Below are 15,869 nucleotides of genomic sequence, written 5' to 3'. Positions count from 1 at the left end.
TACCCAGAATGCATTATTTTAAATTCCAAAATGGCTGGACTGTACCTGATTGCCAGGAGGCTGCGTATTCCAGCTCTTGCCCAGAGAAGACAAAGACAGGAGAGAATCTTCAGAATACGCATTACGCTGTTCCAGCAGACTCAGGAGGAGATATATGACAAATACAGACTTCACCCACACACCATTTTGGACCTGATTAATGAATTGGAACCTTTTTTGGAACATCCTACAGGCAGGACACAATCAATCCCAACACATGTGCACGTATTGTGCTCACTGCACCTTTTGGCTTCAGGGTCTTTTCAAAGTGTCATTGCAGAGATTGGTGGAGTGTCACAAAATGCCCTATCACGCTTCTTTCATGTGTTCCTGGATGCAATGCTGAGGAGACTCCAACATCATATATATTTCTCAAACACACAACGAGCCTTACAGGAAACAAAGTTGGATTTCTATCAAATCGCACGCTTTCCACATGTGATTGGATGCATTGACGGAACCCATATTGCTATCACTCCACCTGCAGCCACAGAATATGTATTTTGGAATTGAAAAAGCTACCACTCTCTCAACATCCAGATCATATGCAATGCCAAAAACATTATCAGTGACATTGTGGCAAAGTATCCAGGGAGTACAAATGACTCCTTTATCTTCAGACATAGCGCAATTCATAGACGTCTGAGTGCTGGTCAGTTTGGAGACGGATACCTGCTAGGTGAGTAACACTCATGCAAACAACCATCCATCAATCCATCTATCCATCATTAGCAAATGGAACATACAGTTACTATTTTCTTTCTCACATGCAGGTGATAGTGCCTATGCAGTGCGTGATTTCATCCTAATACCATACTTGAATCCTGCAAATGCAAGTGAAAGACGGTACAACAGGGCACACCGGTCTACACGTGGGGGAATTGAACGTACATTTGGAATATTAAAAAGCTGTTTCAGATGCATACACAAAAGTGGAGGAGCTTTGCAATACAATCCTGAAACCTGTTGTAAAATTGTTACAACATGTGCAATGCTGCACAACATGGCCATGCGCAAAGGCACAGACATTGAAGTGAGTGAGTCTGACTCATCTGATGATGATGACATACCTCCACCTAGAATGGCTGTAGCAGGACTTGGAGCAATGGCTGGCCGACAAAGAAGGACAGAGATTACCCAAAATTATTTTTAGGTAAGAAAAGCCAAACTACAGACTCATGTTTGAAATTGTTGTTTTAATCCACAACAGACAAACCATAGTGCATTGTGTAAAAATCATAAATTTGAAATGAGGAAAATGAAAATACCCATACGTGGAACATAAAGACAGCTTCCACAATGCAGTTGTGCTAAATAAGTGGCTATTTCAAATGTTACTTCTTGCGCTGGCGGCTTGAAGCAGGTTTCTCCTGTGATTGCATGGCTTCTTGTTCAGGTCCTGTACTAGCACGCCTTCCACTTCTGCGTTGGGTCAATTGGGTTGTTGGAGGTGTCCTCACTATCAGCTGAGCCAAGGAGAGCGCTTGCGCCAGAGTTTGATGTTTGCATGATTTCTAACACAGAGGTCATTTTGTCCAAACTTTTAGCCATTTCACGTGTGCAGTTGCTCATTTCACGCTGCATGTTAATGCTGCGCCTGGTGAAATTGCTAGTGACAGCACAAAGCCTGTTAATTGCCTTTGTGTAACTAAGCATCCTCACATGTGCTGTCTGTGCAGCCCTGTTGCAAGCACTTTCTGTTTGTGCAAGGGTCAGGCAGAGTTTTTCAATTGATGCAACCATGCCTTCTTGATTTTTATTTGATTTCAAAAGCTGCCTATTGATTGACCTGAGGGCCTTGTGTTGCAGGTGCTGTACATGAAGCATATCCTGCTCAAGGCCAGCAAAAACAATGCCTCCTTCAATTGGCCCACTGCTGATCCTACATGTCTCCAACCGGAATGACCGTGGCCTCCTTGGTATTTGTGGTTGGTCTTGTGAGTCTTGAGGGAACACTGTGTCAGTCTCACTGGGTACTGTACCTCCATCTACATTATCATCATCTTCCATTGCTGGCAGAGGAGCAACATGTCTGCGCTTTCTGTGTATATTTTGATTGAGGGCAGTGGCATCAGTGCCTCCTTCTTCTGTATCAGTGGTAACATGTGGAGGTGAATTATCCAACTCACTTTCTGCCCTGAATTCCCTTGATTGTTCTGTGGATGTAGAGTGTGATAAATGAGTTTGTGTTTCTAACAAATAAATTGTTTTAATTGATGACAATAACTTGTACTACACTGTTTTTAAATCCTTCATTATTAATTGCAACCAACTCATGTGTTTCTATGATGATAAGTGTGACAATCATTATTGCACTAATTAATGAATAATATCTTATTGTTGGTTACTGAAAACCATTACATAAAACCAGAAATACAAAAGTCATCACATTACAAAAAGTTAAAATCAAGGAATTTCAAGAATAAAATTAAAAAGTTACTCCAAGAATGCAGAGAAGCCAAGGAAAAGGTTCATGGGCCGGCGAAAGACTCTGTGATCCGACCAGTAGAAGTCATCAGCATTGCCCGTGCTTGTCCCAAAGGCAGCCATGTGCATTACCATGGACATGGTGTAGAGGTGAAAAATCCCATCCTTTGCAGAGCGCAACCCAGAATTTCTAAGTAGTGGCCTAAGATAAAGACTGCGGGGCAACCGCAAGGCAGGGCAACAGAAGAGAAGATGTGCCAATGACTCCCGTTTATAGCTGCAAAGCCTGCATTCTTGTGCTCCTTGGCTGGCCTTGCCACATGGGTATAATTCTTTAAGGGGCAGTTGGTGTAATCTGTAAGCCAAGATCTTATGGAGGGCTACCCTTGCCACTGCCTGCGAAAGATGCTGTTTAGGAGTGTGCAGGGTGTGCGGGAAACACAAGGTCTCATGCAGGTCTTTTCTTCTCCTCAGGGACTCCAGATCCAGTTCCCGTGACCGCGCACGCACTTGTTTTTTAATCGCGTTTTTGATGGCAGGATATGTAACATATTCAGGGTTGCAGGAGTCCATGGCAAGGTTGAGATGGGCGTTAGCCACTTCAAGGTTGGCCGACCAAGGATTCCCTGGCTCTCTGAAAATGCATTTCAGGACTGCCTTCAGTGTGTTATCTTGTGCCGCTGTTGTTAGAAAATAATATTTGCTTAAGGCGGCCAGCTCTTCCAGGTTTTGCTGGTTGAGTGAGAACTCCAGGCGAACGAGGATGTTTCTGGTACAGCTTGGCTGGTGGAAAAGTCTCTTATATGCCCTGCAATGATTTTTTTCTAGTTCATGGCTCAGTTTGCCAGGGAATGCCTGGAGGGCATAGTTGAGTGCCGGCATGGGCTTGGCTTTAAGCACTTTGCTGATGGCCGTGGTAGACGGACTGTGTAGGGAGGCTTGCAGCTTGCAGATGGCATAGGTGATGGATTTACCTTTGGCCTGGATTGACTTAAGATGGGCACTTGGGAGCCCTGGCTCTTGAAAACAAATGCCCAAGTAGATGTAGCACTGTGCACTTTCCAGCAAAAGATTACCTAGCCTCCATTTCAAAGATTTTTTCTTTGGTTAATGCCCGAATATAATTACCTTTAATTTTGTTCGATTAGCTACAAGCCTGTTTTTGTCGTTTTATACGGCAAGTGCCGTCAACACCTTTTGCAGCCCCATTCTCGTGTGGTCCAAAAGGACCAGGTCATCAGGGCGGCGCCAGTCAGGGCCCTCTCCATGTCCGCTGTATATAAGTTGAATAGTAATGGGGCTAGCACACACACTTGTTTTAGGCCTCTGTCTGTGTAGATCTTAGCAGAAGCATGGTCCCTTGAGAGTTTGATACGCACCCATGTTTTTTGATACAGGGACTGTATCGCTCTTAGCAGCCCCGGGTTGATGTTCCATTGGACCAGCTTGTGCCACATAATTGCACGGTCGACCCCATCAAACGCCGCCGTGTAGTCAATAAAGCAGGCGAAGAGGGGAAGACTTTTGCCTGTCCGTGCGCGATGCCCCAGGAAAGAGAGGGCGATGATGTTATCAACTGTGGCTGACCCAGGTCTGAATCTGGTTTGGCAGAATGGAAGAATGCCAGCTGCACTTGACCAGTCTGCGAGGTCCCTCAAGATGGCGCCAGCATAAGCTTTACCCTCAATATCCAACAAGGCAATCATGCGGTAATTAGCGGGTTCCGATTTTGGGCCTTTTTTGTGAATAGGCTGTAGAAGCGAACCTCTCCACGAATCTGGGACTTCCCCCAGGAGCCAACATTCGGAGTACAGGTGGGTCAGGTTTTTAGTCCAAAAGTCAGTGTTTGCCTTGAATAAGTGCCCGGGAAGCCCATTGGGGCCCGGTGCGGCGTTTTGTCTAATGTTTTTTAACATTTTGGAGACCAACGATTTTCCCGGTGAGGCCGTCATCTCGATGGTAGGATCAAGATAGTCTCCAGGAATGGGTGTTACATTTTGCATATTTGTGGGACCATCATTAGTATATAATGCCTTAACATGGGCGACCCAAATAGAGGCTTCTAGGGCATTTTCTCTATAGTTAGGGCCTCGTCCCATGTTGCATATGTAGTTCCAAAACTCCTGTGATTCTCCCGGGCTCAAAAATCAAATATAATTAACCATTGTGCTTCACAGTGGGCACGTTTTGCAGCCCACACCTTTTTTACATGACTTTTTTTAGCTTCTTGTAATTGCTTCTTGTTTTGTTTTGTCCCGTTTTTATGGAACCGTTTACGTTCCTTGTTTAGTGTTTTGGCACTCATTATTGCACTACAACTCCCATGATGCATTGCTTGCTACAGGTTTACCAGTCTCACTAGACTACTATCTTTCACAAACTGAGTATAAGCACAGGACACACACACATTCATTACAAACATTCTATGGACTTCTTTGCATGCATCTTACCTTGTGTAGTTGCTGTAGGGTCAGAGCTATCAATGTTAGCCACTCCACTCACACTCTCTGGAAGCAGGGTTGATTCAATTAATTCCTCATGGGGTGTCGGTTGGTCTGCAGATGAAGTACCACCACCTGTTTTATTCGCCTCTTTAATCCGGTCTACAAGCCTCTCTTTGGATCTTAGTCGCATGTCATACCATCTCTTCTTTATTTCATCTATGGAGCGAGTGGTAACTCCAACTGAATTTACTTTTTCCTGGATCTCCAACCAGATTTTCCTTTTCCTAGAATCAGGAACTTTTAGTGCTTTCTTGCCAAAAAGAACCTCATGGTTACAAACCATTTCTTCAATGAGGATTTCTTGCTCCTTTTCAGAGAATTTTTGCTTCCTTTTCCTCTTTTCAGCTGACATTTCCTCCTGTGCCTTTTGGGACTCCATTGCTCTCCAAACAGGTCTTCTCTGCCCCACAAGTCTTTCAACTGCCACTGGGTGTGGCTCAGGCAAGCAGGTGCAAGCAATCACTGAAACTTCCTGGTTGTGATGTCATCTGGCTGTTCCTGCATTGCAGATTCCCGTTTTTACGATTTCTTAATCTGCGAAATTCGCTAATTAAGAAATTGCAGAAAATTCGCAAATTATTCTGCGATTTTTTAGAAATCGCTAATTTATCGCCAAAAATGTACATACATCCCATTTTGCGAATCCAAAATTGCGATTCGCAAAAAATCGCAATTAAGGACTCGCAAAACAGATTGTTGATACATCTGCCCCTTAGTCTTTAAATGGAAGGCACTATTGATACCCACTAAGCCGTTCAGAACTGAAGTACTTAAAATGTGCCATTATTTCCCTATTGCTGGTCACAGAGGTATCAAATCTACCACTGAATGTATACTCTTCTCCTTCTGGTGGCCTTCTCTCAGAGACAGCAAATAACAGTGTGCAAGTTCCTGATCAGTGTGCGCTCGGAATACACCCTCTCACACTCAACCTTCTGGATTGCTCCATCCCTTGTAAGTACCTCCCAAAACTTGGCACATTGTATTTACTGATTTCATCACCGCTCTTCCTCTATAAAATGAGAGCTGAGTGATCATGGAGACAGTTGATTCCTTTTCCAAAAGGACACATTTCACAGCTCTTAAATAACTACCTTCAGAAGAAAATGTGGGCTATGTATTAGTGCAAAACATTTTTTGTCTTCATGCACTTGAGACTCTTCTTGTTCCTGCAGCTGCTAGTTCCATTCACTGTGTCCAGATAGTTAATTTTGTAATATGCTTCTGTCTAAGGAGACAATGACGTTTTTTGCTGATGTCCTTCAGTGTCCTTCTCCTGCTTATCATCTTGGAGACAAGGTGTGGCTTTCTATTACATTTTTACCCACTCGTCTTTCTCGGTAAAAGTTCTAGCCACACTTCCATGGTCCTTTTGGGATTGTCCAGATCATCAATCCTGTTGCCTTTCGAGTTCAGTTGCCTCTAACTTGAAAGATCCAACCTGTATCCCATTCTAGTTGAAACCTTATCAGAGCAATCCTTTTCATCTACTCTTTTCCAAACCTTCTCCACTCATCCTGAGTATTAAGTTAATGAAATATGTGATTCCCTTATTTTTAGAAACACGCTTCGATTTTGGTTCCATTGGAAGAGGTTTCCACCCAGTTCACGTTCTTGGGAACATGCTTCTTCTGTCCATGCACCTGTCCTAGTTTGTAGTTTTTTTTTGCTGGTTTCCTCACAAACCTGGGGCTCTGAGGAGGGGGCATACTGTTGCACTGGCATCCTGCTCAGAAGAAACCCCACCTCTGCTCCCAGGTGGTGCTGGATAAGCATCATTGAGACATCAGGGGAGAGGCCGCATTTGCTCCCTAAGACAGTTATGTTAGCCGACTCACTGGTGCCATCTCCCGCACCTGCAATCTACTCCATGGGGGAGTCAACTGGGAGTATGCTGTCAGCATCTCCATGTTCTTCTTGGTCCTTCTTCCACAATTTTCTAGGAAGGAATTCTGGGAATTTGGGAAACCCAATCCAAGATGGCAGCTCCTCAAGCCTTTTGCTCTCTTTTCCAAATCATCATAGCTTCCTGGGAGGTTCTTCCTGCACTAGCAGTATATAAGGCCACTTTTTTTTCTTGCTCCTTGCATTGAAACACTTCTTCAATACTGTAACTGCATTTCCTCTCTCCTGTTTTTTCCAGTGTTCTTGCAAAGTGGATTTTCTCCTTTTTTCTGTGTCTCCAGCCCATACCTGCCTGGTTGTGTTCTTCCTTGATGTAATACGTGGGGGTATTCGTAGGGGGAAATATACACTAGCAATAAGGTCACTAACACTGCCTAGGGCTTAGAATAGGTCTCAATACATTATTCCAATACTCAATGCTTGGTAGCTTGGCTGCCAGCAGGCAGGCAGGCTTCACATAAGAGAAAGGTAAGTAAAGCATCAAAAAACACCAATTCAGTAAATAATTAAGACACAACACACAATAAAAATCCCACATGAAGTTATAAAAATAGGAAATATTTTTAACTTTAAAATGACACCAAAAACAGCAAAAATCCAATGTAGGGAATCAGAGATATGATTTTTTAAAGATGTTGCACTATATAGGACTTAGAATCCTATAGCGCCACCTTGGGACATCTGCACGTGCTTGACCGGGACAAGGTCAAAATTTCTGGCTGGCCGTGATGGAGCCCTGCTCGAATGCCCCTCACGGTAAACCTCTATCAAGATTTTACCTTCTGACTTAATAACTTTTCTGGAGCTTATTCTGCCGTTGTCCCTCGATGCTCTTCACCAGTCTGGGTTCGGTGAGGGCTCGACGGGGAGGATTTCCAGGGAGCTTCTGGTCCAACACTGGAAGTCGGACCTCCGGAGCTTTTCATCGGGACAAACCAACTGGGCAGCCGGCACACGGTTAAAGGTTGCTGGCTTGGCTCTTAAGATTAGTCTTTTTACAAAGTTGCTCCAAACTTCTCCAAACTTCTTGAACTTCTTCCTGAAGCTCCTCTTGGGGGTTGAAAGAGTCCAAAACACAATCCAAGGGTCTGGAATCTCCAAGATTGTCCTTTAAAGTTTGGGACTTCGGTTCCCACAATTCACTTGGAGAAAATCCTTACAAATCCACTGGACACACTGCAGGATAGGGAGTTCACTCTTTATACCTCTTGAAACAAGGTGCACCCAAAGAGCTGTAATTCCAGATAATGCAGCAGACACAGTCAGTCAGAATGCAGGGCATGATGGTGCAAATCAAGTTTCCAGCTTGAAAAACCTACTTCTTCTTTTAGTTTCAAGCAGCATATCGGAGATGCTCTGCACCTCTCACATATTTAGTCAGTGTTCTCTGGCCAGGCAGGATAGCGCTCCTGTCCAATGAGGGGCAGGGCAACACCCCAGAGCATGACCAATTCCTCCAAAGTGTGGTATAATCTTCTCCCAGACAGCGCTGTTTTTCCAAAATTCTGTATGTCTGAACTTGCAACAGAGAAGTAAGAACACTCTAAACCAACCTTCATTATGGCGCATTGCCATAGCTCTCCTCCCCCTACCATCTGCAAATCACTGCCTTAAGCCTGCCATCTGGCTGGGTCTGAACAGCTAGTAGATTGGTAGGCCTGGCATTCCCTACCTGTCCTCTCCCCCTTAGAAGCACCATGGTTTCCGACCCCTTCTCCCTGCTCTGGCATTCCTGTGTAGCAGAGCTTTCTTCCAAGAGATAGCCTCTCATTTCACCAAAGCAGCCTGGCTAATCCTCTTATCTCTGACCAATCAGGGGAGCCCATAGGAAGGCTGAATTTTGGTTTACAGACAAGAAAAACTCATAACTTCATTCTCCTAAGTCCTTGAATTATATTTTTCATTAATTCCTAGCAATAGTTATGAGTTCATTAACTATTGCAATGTTATCCTATGGGGCTAGCATCTACAATGGAGAAACTGCAATGAGCAATTTCTCCATCATCAGGGCATATAAAATACCTTTTATAAGGCCCCTGCTTATAGTTATAGGGCCTCCCCAGCCTCACCCCCGAAACACCCAGGGGAGACTTTAGGGGTCCTGAATATGCAGCAATAGTGTAGATTCTCACTCCACATTCATCCTAGCTCAAAAGTCGATTTTGGGAAGCACTTTACAACAACGGGGAAAGTGAAATGTGCAATTTATCTGTCCCAAGGGCATATACAACGTCTTTAAAAGGGCCTTCCATAGATGTACATGACCCCCCACCCCTAGGACACCTAGGGGAGACCCGGGAGGTACCTAATATGCAAACATATTGTAGTTTATCACTTTTTGAGTGCCCCTACCACCAAAGTTGAGTGTGGGCACAATTTACATTCCAAAGCAATGCTACAGCACAGGGCTGCTTTTAAACTGAACTCATGCTCTCAGCAGTGCACACATGCAAATGCAGAAAAGGTTGATGGCCTCTAAACTACCATGCCCTTTTACCTAACAGGGACTTAAAGATAGTTTTAATACCCCTGCTCTATTATGTATTTGGGACTTATAGGGTAGGCCATGCCAATTTTAAGTGTACCCTAACATATAGTGTACCCTCAAGTAGGTGTGTGTTTTCATTGTGATTTCAACATAGCACTGGCTCTGGGCCTGGTTAGGCAGAGCCCAGGGACAGTCAGAGTCAGTTACCCCCAATATCAGTCAGCAAAACAATTGGGGTGCACAGGGCACCCAGGAGGACTTTGCAACACTATACTTGCTGCCATTAGGAGGTTTTTGATTCAGGGCTTTTTTTCCTGTTGGACCTTACACATTTATACCTTTCTATGTAGTTAAGTATCTATATATTTATTACTTTACTCTTGCTGTAGAAACAAATGAAGAAAAAACCTTTAACTCTCCATCTCACTACTCCATGTCTCATCCTATACCTCTTTCAATATATCCTCTACCTCCACTCTCTTACTTATCCTAAAATTCATATTACATGATCTCCCTTATGCCCATTTCTAGACTCTTCCTTCCCTTATCCCTCCTTTGACTCTTCCCAAACTTCATTTCACTACTCCTCTCTCCCAAATAACACTTTCTCCACTGTTTCCTCCTCTATCTCACCTTTGACTTATCCCCAACCATATTGTACTGCTATGATATCCCTTTCTAGACTCTTCCCTTCTCTAGCCCTGCTTTGACTCATCCCAAACCTCATTTTACTACTATGATCTTCCAAATAACATTTTCTAGACTTCCTCTAGCCCTCCTTTATCCTATTCAATCCAACTAACAGACTCACATGTCCACTGCTTGAATAAACAACTTAGATTTCCCTATACTAATTCACTTTGTATTCTGGAGTAGCATGCTACTTGTCGAAAAGTGGTTCAACACCTCATCAGGGTTAGTAAGCGCTATATAAATACAATTACAATTGACAACATCATGTATTCTATAAAATCTAGCATTTTGAGTTAACGCAAATGTATCCTTTTGTTGTAGGTATGTTGCGTCAATTTTAACTGTTTGCTGTGGCTGTGTGCATCTTTCAATAAGAATAATTGATATCTTGGGTCCGCGTTGCAAGGCATGATAATCACCTGCATCACAAGACACTAAAGGTTATCATGCCTAGCAATGTGGACCAAAGATTACCATTACTCTGATCAAAGACACAACAAACAGTAAAACCTCTTCTATAGTTTTCTTTGCACAACTATAAAGTTAGCATCTAAGAACAAAGGGTGTTCGTAATTTGTATGAGGAGATGACACATGTAAACAAAAACAATACCCTTGGTAATGCCTCTACAGCGGCTTAATTTTACACATGCAGGTACATTTCCGGTATGGCCCTGAAGTGTTGTGATATTTGTTCGCTTCAGAAGAGTAGCAATTCAATTCAAAAGTGCTTTATTCGAGTAATTACTCATAAAAGCAGACAAACAAACACATAATAAAATACAATTAAATTACAAAGTCAGCATGACTTTAAGCACAGACACATTAAAAAGGAGATTTTTCCTTATTTTTAAAACAAATTTCATCAAGTTATAACCATCAAGGTGCAAAGTTCATATTATAAAAACATACATGATTAAAAATTAATTTAAATAAGTTTTCGTCAGATAGACTCCAGGCAAGGGAACAGAGAATAGATAAACTAGCAGTCTCTGAACAACTAGGCAGAGAGTAGTCACCCTACTAGCAATCTCTGCCTAATTACCCACGCCCACCCCAAATACTTTGCAGTCGCTATGATAATCCAGTTTAAGGGGGTAGTTTTAATAATGCGTAAGGCTACCATGGAGCTTTTAGTACCCAAATTTCTGCACATGGGGGCCAACCAGACACGTCTCGGAACAGAATATGCTTGACAAACAAACAAAAAATGCCCCAGAGTTTCTTTCCCTTCCCCACAAGCTAAACAAGTTGCTGGACCTCTGTTTCTCCATTTAGATGTTAAGTTACCAAGAGGTAGAGAGCCAGCCCTCAATTGGAAAAACAGTTTCCTATCCAGGGATTTAGATATAATATCCCAGTATATCTCAAACATTGGAAACAGTTTAGCTTCGAGGAAGGCAGTCGTCATAGACCCATTACTATTACTTAGAAGGCTCTTGTTTGCAACATGTTCCCAGTAAAGGTTTTTTATAAACAACTTTGGTGGAAAAGGTGACCCGGTTGGATCCGACCACAATTCACTCAACCCTAGTTCACTTAATGCAGTTCTCAGAGATCTAAACCATTTAATTTCATGAAATCGATCTGCCTTGATTACATCAGCAAATCCTTCTGCATATTGTGACAACTCAGGGGTGGTCCAGATTCTGCGCCAATATAATATCGGTCGAAGTTTACACATTGCCGAAATTTCCTTTCTACCGAGATCATATCTGAGTGGCAAAAGGGGAGTACTCTGTGGGGTGCCAGTAAGTTTACGGAGGAAACTATTCTCTGACCTCTGTAACTCCTGGAGGTTCTCTTGCCCCCACAGTTCTGCCCCGTATAGTGCAGACCCTATTGCTTTAGCCTCATATATGATCAATGGCGGATTAATTGGCTTGGTTAAGGATTTCGCGTGCTCCTTAATGATGGTACCAGCAAGCTGTTTATGCCTTAATATAGCTAAATCTAGGTGGTGGTTCCATCTGTTATTATTTGAGATATGTATCCCCAAATAAGTAAAGGAGTTCACGACTTCAAGGCAGCGCCCGCTCATGGTAATTTTGGGTTTGAATTTCCTACTGGGATTGAAAACCATGAGTTTTGTTTTCGCTGCATTTACCTCCAGACCATGATCACAACAAAATTTGTCAAAGATTATCAATGCCTTTTGCAGACCACTCGGGGATTTTGATAAAATTAAGGTGTCGTCTGCGAACATTAAAATTGGAACTTTTGCACCAGCAAGAGAGGGAGCATCTACAGGCTCAATTTGCATAAGGGGAACAATTCCGTTTATAAAAAGAGTAAACAGTGTTGGAGCCATTGAACAGCCCTGCCTAACCCCCCGCTCGACAGGGAAGTCAATAGTGTCGTTACCATAGCCACCCCATTGAATCTTTGCATAGGTGCCCTCATGGAGTCTCATAATCAAAGTTAGGGTAATCATCGGGACCCCTAGGGCAGCCAGAACTTCCCACAATTTTGCCCTCGGCACCAGGTCGAATGCAGCCCGCAAGTCAACAAAGGCTGCATACAGGCTGCATCCACCCAGTACCACTGTCCGCCATTGTATAAGTTGAAAACGAAAAACCTGGTCTACAGTGCTTGTTGCTTTGCGAAAGCCCGCCTGAAAAGGGGATAAAATGTTCTGCTCCTCAGCCCAATCAAGCAAATTGTTGATAATAACACGTCCTACCACCTTTTGGACCGTGTCTATTAGGCTGATTGGGCGATAGTTACAGGGTTGTGCACGATCCCCCTTTTTATATACAGGTATAATGACGGCACCCCTCCAAGAAACCGGAATTTCAGCACCTCTGGCTAAATGGTTTAATAAAAGGCAGATGTACTTACTCCACCTGTCGGTGTCATCTAAGAAGACATCCGCCGGAACACCATCATTACCTGGGGCTCTGCCCCTATGGACGGATTTCAAAGCAGACAGGATTTCGCCTAGCATAAAAACATCTTCGTCTGCGAACAGATAAGTAGGGTTAATATTGCTCGTAGGCTGACCCCTAGAGGAGTACTGCTCTTTAAAAAACGTAACCCAGGCATCGTGAGGGACATTATTATTAGGAGGCTCTGGAGGTCTATCATGACCCCATTTGACGATGTGCCAGAATTGTCTAGAATTTTTACTTTCGCTAGCACATCTCAATTTCTGCCAATGATCTTCGTCCCATTCTTTTTTTGCCCTGGCGATACAATTTTTATAGTGCTTTCTAGCAGACCGAGTCTCAGTCAGATTATTATTTTTAATTGCAGCTCCTAGTTTCGATCTTGCTTTCCTGCAATCTTGGTTATACCACTTGGCTGTTTTAAATGGACAAGCCTTAATATTTCGTGCGGGTTTTAAAAAGATTTTTTTAACTTCGTCAAAAAGAGACGTATGAACATTTTTAACCTCATCTTGTCCATTTGCTAGATCAGTGATATTTTCCAGTGCCAGAATGGCCTTGTCTGCAGCTGCACCTATCTTTTCTAGGGCCTGCTGGTCCGTCTTAACACCAGACCATCTTAGCCTACGCATATTATTGGATTGCGTAATCGTTGGCGGCACAAATGAATGACAATTAGTTGAGGGGTTTACATTAGATGTCCACCAATTATGCGAGACACATAGCGGGTCATGGTCACTTTCTATTCTAGCAGTAACTACCATGTCAATAAGGGATGGCCATAGCGATGTACTACAAATAACGTAGTCAATACGACTTTTACTTCGCCCATTATTAAATGTCATGGCGGGTACACGGTCTGATTGGGTTCGGCCATTCAGGGCGCGTAACCCATGCTCCAAGCACATGGCATTTAGACCTAAGATGTCAGCTGTCCATCTGGCTATCGGGGGGGACTCAAGTGTGGGAATGTCCCAAAGTTTGTCTTCCTCTAATCCCAGAGGAGAATCACCAGTGATTAGAGGTTCAAATGTCCGATTCAGATCACCTGCAATTAAGATGTTTTTTCCTGCAGATTCGGTCTCAAGAATAGTAGAAAGGCTCATTAGAACCTCGGATCTACCTTTACTACCACCTCTGGCATAGATATTATATACATCCATGGAGAGGGGTAGATCACTGGTCAATCGTATCAGCTGGATATCTTTTTGGTCAAGTTCCACACTTTGTACAGCAATCTTTAAAGACTGCCTAATCCATATGGTAAGGCCCCCCATAGGCCGTCCTTTGGGACCCTTAATGGCAGGAACATGAAAGTTTAGATACCCTAAAGCAAAGGTAGGCTCACACGCCCAAGTCTCTTGGAAAATACAGAGGTCATACCTATTTATAAATTCTAACCAGTCTGCGCTTTCCATTTTAGAGGATATACCAGCTACATTCCATGATAGGATATTCCCTGAAATTGGTGTCGTAGGAATACCATTGGTTGTAGAATGCATGTTTAACACCTTACCCCCTATGCCCTGGTCTACAATCGTAACATTCGGTGCCCCAGGTAAATCAGCGGTCAAAAGCCCCGACGGGCTAGTTGTTATGGGGTAACAAGCCAAACCTGATAAACTTATGGCATAAGCAGGTGCAGACACAGCATTACAAATAGGTGGTTGTCAATCACAATCACTTAAATTGGATAATGAAGAAAATCGATTTTCTAGCCCCAGACCCCAGTCAACTGAGGCAACATCCTTTCTCCCCCTCTTAGTCACAATGTTCCACTTAGTTCTTAAAATGCTTGAATTTGGTCCGCTTCCCTTTCTTGGGTAGAAGAAGTCCAAAGTCAAAGGAACAATTGAAGTCGTTCTCCGTTGAGGTGGTAAAATATTTGGTAGGATGTTGGGCAAGACCCCAGGGTCAGAGAAGTGAAGAACAACACACTCCCCTTTAAACTTTTTTACCCTATCCCCGATCCACTGAACCCTTCGTGCTTTAACAAGCTCTTCAGAAAGTTGCTGCTTTCCCCAAGGAGTAATTACCATGTTAGTGGTTAACCATGATAAAGATTTGTTTCGTAGAGAAGATGCTGTTTCCCTCTCACCTTGAGCCAGAGCTGGAACATTGGCAAGGACAAGTACCAATGGGGAGGCTTCAACCACAAGTTCAAAAGTCCCGTTCTCAATAAACGGGTCTTCAACAGCAGGAGCAGGGATCGAGGCAGTATGAGAATCACCTGGGAGAGTGCTATTCCTTGCCGTTAGGGTATCCAATACCGGGGCAGTGACTGGGATGAGACCACCTACGGCTGCAATTACTGATTTGTTGACAGATTCCTCTATCTTTGCAGAGACACTTTCCGGAAGTTTCCCAGTCTCGTCTATTGATTTTTGTAGTAGACCTTCCAAACGGTTGACCTCAGAAGTTAGCTTGTCTATTTTGCTAACCAAGGGCTTCATTGCACCTTTGATTTTTGAGTCCATTAAAGTTAACAATTTATTAAATTGGGCGTTCGAAAGTGTAATATACGCTTCACTAGTCAAATCATTCTCCTCTTCCTCAGAGTGTTTCCTCGGGGGGTTTGCTACTCTGTTCTTTGCCGACCTTAGGCATTCCCGTTTACCCAGAACCGGTGCTGGAGGAGAAATAGATTGATCCTGATTAATAGCAATGTCAACCAGTACCTCGTTTACACTCAGATCTTCAACTCCAGCAACAGTACCACTTGGCTGTATAGTAATAGAATCTGGGAACAAATCAGGAGTGGCACTATTAGTACTGTTATTTATTAAAAGGCCAAAAGGGTCATCAGCCTCGATATCAATAAATGGAGATTGAGCAGATGAGTCTATTCCCAAAGACGCTCTTCTATCAAGGTTGATTTTTTCCACTACCTGCACCAAATAATTTTCCATAGTGTTAGTAGACGTGG

General features: G+C 43.3%; 1 protein-coding gene across 1 annotated transcript in view; it reads left to right on the top strand.

Moving 5' to 3' along the window:
* Positions 1–15,869, top strand: part of DCHS2 (dachsous cadherin-related 2) — a 499,472-nt gene that overhangs the window by 142,057 nt on the left and 341,546 nt on the right. The window lies entirely within an intron of this gene.

Source organism: Lissotriton helveticus, chromosome 2_1 (genome assembly GCF_964261635.1).
Source record: "Lissotriton helveticus chromosome 2_1, aLisHel1.1, whole genome shotgun sequence".
Classification (NCBI taxonomy): Eukaryota; Metazoa; Chordata; class Amphibia; order Caudata; family Salamandridae; genus Lissotriton; species Lissotriton helveticus.
The sequence above is the reverse complement of the archived record's forward strand: the minus strand, read 5'-3'. Positions and strand labels throughout refer to the sequence as shown.